Consider the following 6,907-nt stretch of genomic DNA (forward strand, 5'->3'; position numbering starts at 1 on the left):
AATTCTGAGAACTAATTTGCTATTCGGTGACATAAGAGGGGGAGTGCGCTTTGCTTTCCCGGGGTCTGGGGCTCATTTCTCCTCTCTTCCCCATAAACTCAGCTCCTCCGAGCTCAAAACACAAAAGGAAGCGAGAGGTTCGAACCTTTGGGAAAAGTCTGTTATATATAGTAGGTTTCGGGGCGAGTAAGAGAAAAAAAACAATAAACACCACAGCTCTTTCCAGCTAGAATATTAGGCACCACGAGAAAAATATTTGCCAAGCAGTTTTCGGTGGGTTAATTTGCTTTATTTTTATTTGGGACAGTTTGGGATTTTTTTTTTTTCCTTGTTGGTGTGGTGGTTTGGGATTTGGGGTGGTTGTATTATGATGGTTTTCGGATTTTTGCTTCTGATTTTTGCCTTTTGCAACTTTGTGATGTTACGTAAATCGTAGGATCCCGCATCGGTTGGATTTTGTTTTGTTTTACCCCTATGAAATCTCTCAAGCGATTTAAGGAAGACATGTTATTTTAATAGAGAGTGTTGAAAGAAGCTTGAATTTTTGGTCGTATGTAACAATTCCAACCCCCACTTTTTTCAGGGGGGCGGGGAAAGGTGTTCAATTTTCCTTTTCCCCTTGGACTTTTACTGAGAGGACGCTCTCCTGCACTTGAGAGACATGTTCAAAGGATTTGTTTTGGTTTGTTTCTTTCCAGGACAGCAAGTGGTGGGTTTACTCTTTCTGTTACTGTTGACTCTTAGGAAAATTCTTGCTGCAAGAAACGGGTGTGTATGTGTACGCGTACGCGTGTGTTCTACAAAATTCTGTGAGCCAAATACATGTTTGTGTTTTGCTTTTTCTTTAGGTCTTGGTCTCCCCCCCCCCCCCAGCTCGTTTCAAGGTCGTTGTTAAAAATCTCTCCTGTCTGTGTTTAAAGAGACCAGCCGGAGGGAATTCTAAAGGCCTGCGGTGCCAGTATTACAGATACTGCGTGGATTTAGAACAGACTGTGCTACAACTACAACGCGCTTCGCGCTTCACGCAGCACAGCCTTCTTAGCTTTAGAGCTGAGTTAGGAGGAGGAGGAGGAGGAGGAAAAGGGGGGAAATCTTTCTTTCTTCCTTCCTTTCTTTTTAAAGGCAAATGCAGTGCAGAATCATTTCACTGTGGGCCTTGGTTTGTTTATTCAGAACTGCCAGTTTCCCTATTTAAATGTTGGTTGGGGTTTTTTCCCCTCCTACTCATCCCTGAATGAGGGAGACTCTTGTTTCTTTTATGTCTCTCTCTTAAAAGAAGGGTGTGAGGGGAAAATAATATTTCAGATTCCTCAAGTATTAACCCAAAATGTTTGGACCAGAAGCAGCTTTCAAAGGTCAGGCTGTTCTGAGCCTTGGCTATGAAAGTCCTTCAGGCGGACTCATTAAATTACAGACTTCTTAAAGGTTCCACAAAATTTCTGCACATGTTAATTTCCAATAAAGATATCTCCCCAAATAATCTACCTCTCCAAATCTGGGTTTGTAGTGGAGAAGTGAGAAGAGAGATTACTGGCTGTTTCCTGGGATATTTGGGGATCTCTTTCCCAGAAGTCTGTAAGAAGTTCAGATCTGTTGCTGAAAATGTCAGCGCAGCCCCCCTTTTGAAAAGGCCGTGTTGGAGTTAGAACCAGGAGAGCTCCAAAGGGGTCGATTATTTTTCACAAGGGCTGGAGCTTAGGAAAAATGCCTAAGTGTGTCTGTCCCTTTGAAATCTGAATATTTTAATACTTATTGACAGATGGATTACTGCAGCTTCTGCAGAAAAGCCTGTCTTGTGAAGGATTTTTGAAAAATATACATAGGCCTAATCCTGTCACCGTTGTCGAAATGAACATTTTACCCCCGAAGACACACGTTATTGTTAAGTGCAGATTCATTTTGCCAGAAGGCAGACTGTTTTTTAAATTGTCCCCTTCCCCCTGATTTCCAGAGTTTTAAAGGAATCCCACCGGATTCTAAATGACACCGGATTTTGCTGAAGCGATCATCTTTGTGTATTTCTATGGGTGATAATTTTTGTATTTTTTATGAGTATGTTTCTCAGGTGTATCTGTGTGGTTTGAAATGTGAATTGTGTGGTTCTGCCCTGCCACTGATTCTGCAATGTGATAACTTTTGTGATGTGGGGTCCCTTTTCTTGTCAAAGTTGCCATACAGCCTCATTGGGTCCTCCCCACCACCACTTTAAACACAGCTTGTCCCTCTTGCGTTCTCTTTGCCACTCCAATCTTAGCCCCGTGGGGGCGCTGCAGAGCAAAGGGAAATCTGCTCTCTCTAGCAGCAGAACCAAGCAGAGTGGGGGCTGGGAATGAAGCCACCCTTCTAGTACCTCAGCCCTCTAATTCTCTGCGAGAAGTCCTTGAAGGAAGACCCCACCAGCCTGGTTTACAGATAATTAATCCCACCACCAGGGTCCTCAGACCCTTTCTGGGGCCAAGTGCCAGAGTCTCGCATTTCTAATACTTTCCCCCCCTCCAAATTGGAAGAAATTAACCAGAACAGGAGACGTTAAAAGGAAAAAAAAATTATTGAAAATATTTTAAAGGTAAGGATTTACATTTTTGTAGGTCTCCTTCTCTTTTCCAAATGAATGGTGAGGAAAATTGTGCACCCACCTCTCAATCTCTTTTCAATTATTAGGAAAGTAACTTTATCAAATTTTTTATACCCATTGAATTTCTTCCATAATGTCCCGCCTTCTCTCATTTCTTGATTTCTCCCCATTAGTAACTAGTTGGCATCACTCTGTGAACCTCCCTCACCTCAGCAATGTAGGATTAAAGGAAGGATTGACTTGAATATATTCAAATTCTTTCAAATCATCCGTAAGAAGCCCTGAAGAGAGATTCCATGTCTGGAGTCTTATGTGTGATTCTTGTGAACTTGGAGGGTTATGTATCAAACCAGTCCTATAATTTAATGGCTTCTGGCTATTAATACTCAGAGTAGAGGATCAAGTCAGCCCGTTTGCCTGGTGGTTTGGGCATGGTAATAGGTTCCTAATCACAGGTTCTGGATAAATATAAGCTTTGTTGCAAAATAAAATAGCTTGGTCTTAATATTACATCTGTTTAATGAAAGGAACTGATTTTGCATCCAGTTCCCTCACAAACTTCCCCACAATATAGTCACAGCTGAAAAGGAAACTATACTTGGAGTAAACACTGTCTTGTCCTCCTTCTAAGGGGACTCCCAAGAGGAAATTGGTTTCACCTGTCAGGAACTTCTGGCGCCTTGGTAGATCTTGAAACTGTCACGTCACAGAATTATAGATTTTAGGACTGGAAGGAACTCTGCAGATCAATCACTCAACTCCTCGAGGCTTCCTTCTTTCAAGAGGACAGGAGGGCCATCACAGGAGGCATGCGGGACCCCGAGACACAACTGAAAATGGGTCTTTGTGGTTCGATGGTCCTGTGTTAGAGAATCAGGGAGATCTGACTACCTGGGCTTTGAGGTGGGTGTCTTGTTTTCTGACAGAATTGAGGAAAGTAAGTCTGCTTTGGGCTCTGTGTGAATTGTAAACTGGTTCTCAGAACAAACTCCAAGTCACGATGAGTATTGAGTTTTGACGGTCATTTGGACTTGGTGGTGCTTGTCACCTATACTGTGGTACTCAACAACTACTTGTGATGGGAATGGGAGATTTTATGTACCCATTCATTTTATTTCAAATCCTTCATTTAGAGCTATTGTGAACAAGTCACTTATATTATCCTTAGAGAGAAAAAAGCGTTTTCTTGGTATGATTTAGAGAAATTGAGCAGAAAGTTTTGAGACATTTTTAAAAAAATAAAAGATGATTTCCAGTCACTACCTTCAGAAAAAGAAGTGTTAACGTTTAATTTTGATCCATATGCTGCCTGCTTGCAGCCTGTATTATTCTGCGACTGTTTTTTTCCTTTAGAAACCTTTTCAGCCTAGCTCAGAGTTTACCCCCAAAACACTGATTTTTTCCACACTTTTCTCACTAATTTAAAATGGAAATAAATATCGGGAGCTTAAAATAGAGAACTGATTGGGGGTGCATAATCATTTGTTTATTGCATTCGATCACTGTTTTGAATAACAGGGTTTTCACTTCCTTTGAAACCTTAGCATGAGGGAAAGCAACAGCTGGATCAGGAGGGGTTGGAGGGAGGAAGGCATGGAGTGTTTGTAAACTCAGGGTGGCTGGCCCACCCTGCCACCGGCTGCTGGCTACAGTACTTAGCTGTCTTTACTACCTAAGGCTAGAAGTGGAGAAACTTGATTTGCATGTTGTGCCTGCATGTTTTGTTTTTTTTTTTTCTTCTCCACACCGCCCTCTGTACACCTGACCATGCCAAAGCCTATTTGAAGCCGGCTTGATGGCAGGGAGAGCTTGAGAGCAGAAGAATGTGCGGAGGGGGAGGGAGGGAGGACTCGGTACTTTTCCATTCACATCTCCACAGTGGCTTTTCTTGTTTATTTCAGCCTCCACCCGCAGAACCCTTTGAGCTGCCTGAAATCCGAGGCATTAAACTGTTCCCTGAGGTCAGACCACAGATGCCCGGTGTGTGTTTCCTCCATGTCAACGTCTATGTAACACATGTACACACAGAGACACACACAAAAAACTGTGTAACTCTGTGGGGGCACAGTGTGAGCTAGGGGAAGAAACGAAACAAAACTGGATTTGCTGCCAGAAGACCTTGGTTTCTAATTACAGTTCTGCCAGGAATTCCTTATCTGATGTGGAACAAAACCACTTGCAGGACTCAGTTTCCTTAACTGTGTGAAGGTATAACCCAAGTGTTTGCAGGATGTCTATCAGTTCTAAACTTGATACCTTTATGGCTAAATATATGTATATCTGTAACTTTAAGATGGAGAGGGGAATGGAAAGGAGCTGAGTATATATGTGTCCCTGGGGTGGTAGAAAGAGTTAAAATGTAAACTTCTAAGTAAAGAAGGCAGTCCCAGAATCCTCACCTCTATCAATTTTTAACCAATTGTAGACCAAAGTCTGAGATTATGCTGAATAGGTCCAAAAGCCAATTGAAGATTTCAGATGTTAAGAGCTGGAAGTGCCAATTCTAAGACCTTGTACCTTTGATCTCCTGCCTTCCTAATCAGATGTGACAGTTCCCAAGTGTCTTTTCTGCACCACAGTTCTGTCCCACCCCCACTCCCACTTCTGTTTGTTTTTGGAATCGGTCCTAGTCAATGACAGGAAAGAGTTGACACTTGTAAACCAGGCACACTTTAAGCCACTGGGCCTCGTGTGGATGTAAAAAATATGTCATAATATTCATACACAAGGAGGAAAAAAAAAAAACCTAGATAGAAATTCCTGGTAAGAAACTGAGAGGTAGCTCAGCCATCACTGCATTAAAAGTAATTATTTGAAGTCAGAGGAAATAACAGATGAGGAGTTTGATCTTACCAAAAAAAAAAAAGAAAAGCCTTCCTCTACCAAAACAAACTTAAAGGCAATGAAAGAAATACTTTCTACCAATATTTCCTATACTTCTATGATCTCCATTCTTTAAAAAGAAAGGTGTAAAGTTTCTCAGGCCTGATGGTCTTAAGCAAAAGAAGGCCTTTAACGGACCTTGGTATCTTCAGGAAATAATTTTAAAAGTAACTCTTATTTATTAACAGCGACCTCCCCACTACCACCATCCCTCCATTTAAACCTTCTGGAATATTGATGCCCGTTTACAAGGAGAGATGGAGCCGGTTACATTCTCTCAATGAAAAACTATTGAGAGTTATAATAGTCTAGCACTGGGAAGTGAAAGTGAGTCACTCAGTGGTGTCTTGACTCTTTGTGATCCTATGGATCATACAGTCCATGGAATTCTCCAGGCCAGAGTACTGGAGTGGGTAGCCTTCCCCTTCTCCAGGGGATCTTCCCAACCCAGGGATCGAGCCCAGGTCTCCTGCATTGCAGGCAGATTCTTCACCAGCTGAGCCACCAGGAAAGCCAAAGAATACTGGAATGCATAGCCTATCCCTTCTCCAGCATATCTTCCCGACCCAGGGATTGAACCGGGGTCTCCTGCTTTGCAGGTGGATTCTTTACCAGCTGAGCTACCAGGGAAGCCCTCTGTCCTCAGCAATTGTTCAATCCCACACAAGTGATTTTTGTATCATTGGAAACTGGGGCCCACACAGAATGTATTTGCCACACACACTGGATCAGGCTGAGTCAGATCCAGAACTTTGATGTCCTGGTTCTAAATCCACTGTGTTTTTCCATAGCTTATCATGAGAAGAGGATATGGGGTGGGCAGACCTGCCAAAGAGCCATTTTCTGTGGCCTTACATTTTCTGTGGCCTTCAGAGAAGTCCCCACTTTTGGACTCCTGACATGATCTCCACTGAGGTTATACATCAGTCTTAACAGTACAGTGACGGTATGGAAAGGAGCAGACTGTCATTCACAAGTTCTGCATGTGGGTCCCAGCGTAGGACTCTGTGTAGGATTCCCCACAGTTTCCTATGGTACTGTGACTTATCACCGTTAATAAACCATAATTATCTTACGAGTAGTACGATTGCATTGTAACTGTGTGTACACTGGTGTTAAAAATGTAAAATTTAATATATTTTTGGTCTAGAAACAATGATGCTACAATAGCCAAGAGCCCACCCGGTGCTAGTTCTTGATTTCTGATCCCTTTCTGAAGTAACAGAAGGCACGGCTCCTTGGAGAAATGGCTGGTTCTAGGCTAGGACTGGGGCAAGAAGTGTATACGACATTAGAATGGAACGTTATGTAGCACTGTAAATAAGGAATTGCTGAAAAACAAACAAGAACTGCATCCATGGGGGTATTTCAAAGAGACTGGAGCCACCTGAAGAACTCCCAATGGCCAAAGCTGGAAAATTTGGAGCAAGAAAAAGAAACCGAATAATA

At 42.5% G+C, this 6,907-nt stretch overlaps 1 long non-coding RNA gene across 1 annotated transcript; it reads left to right on the plus strand.

The window, feature by feature from the left end:
- The first annotated feature begins 60 nt into the window (after positions 1-60).
- Positions 61-6,539, plus strand: LOC145524079 (uncharacterized). The gene is made up of 3 exons (XR_014067140.1): positions 61-273; positions 3,207-3,478; positions 4,477-6,539. It is a non-coding gene; the product is annotated as an uncharacterized LOC145524079 (long non-coding RNA).
- Positions 6,540-6,907: the final 368 nt, after the last annotated feature.

This window comes from Giraffa tippelskirchi, chromosome 2, assembly GCF_054371585.1.
Source record: "Giraffa tippelskirchi isolate mGirTip1 chromosome 2, T2T-mGirTip1v1.2.pri, whole genome shotgun sequence".
NCBI lineage: Eukaryota > Metazoa > Chordata > Mammalia > Artiodactyla > Giraffidae > Giraffa > Giraffa tippelskirchi.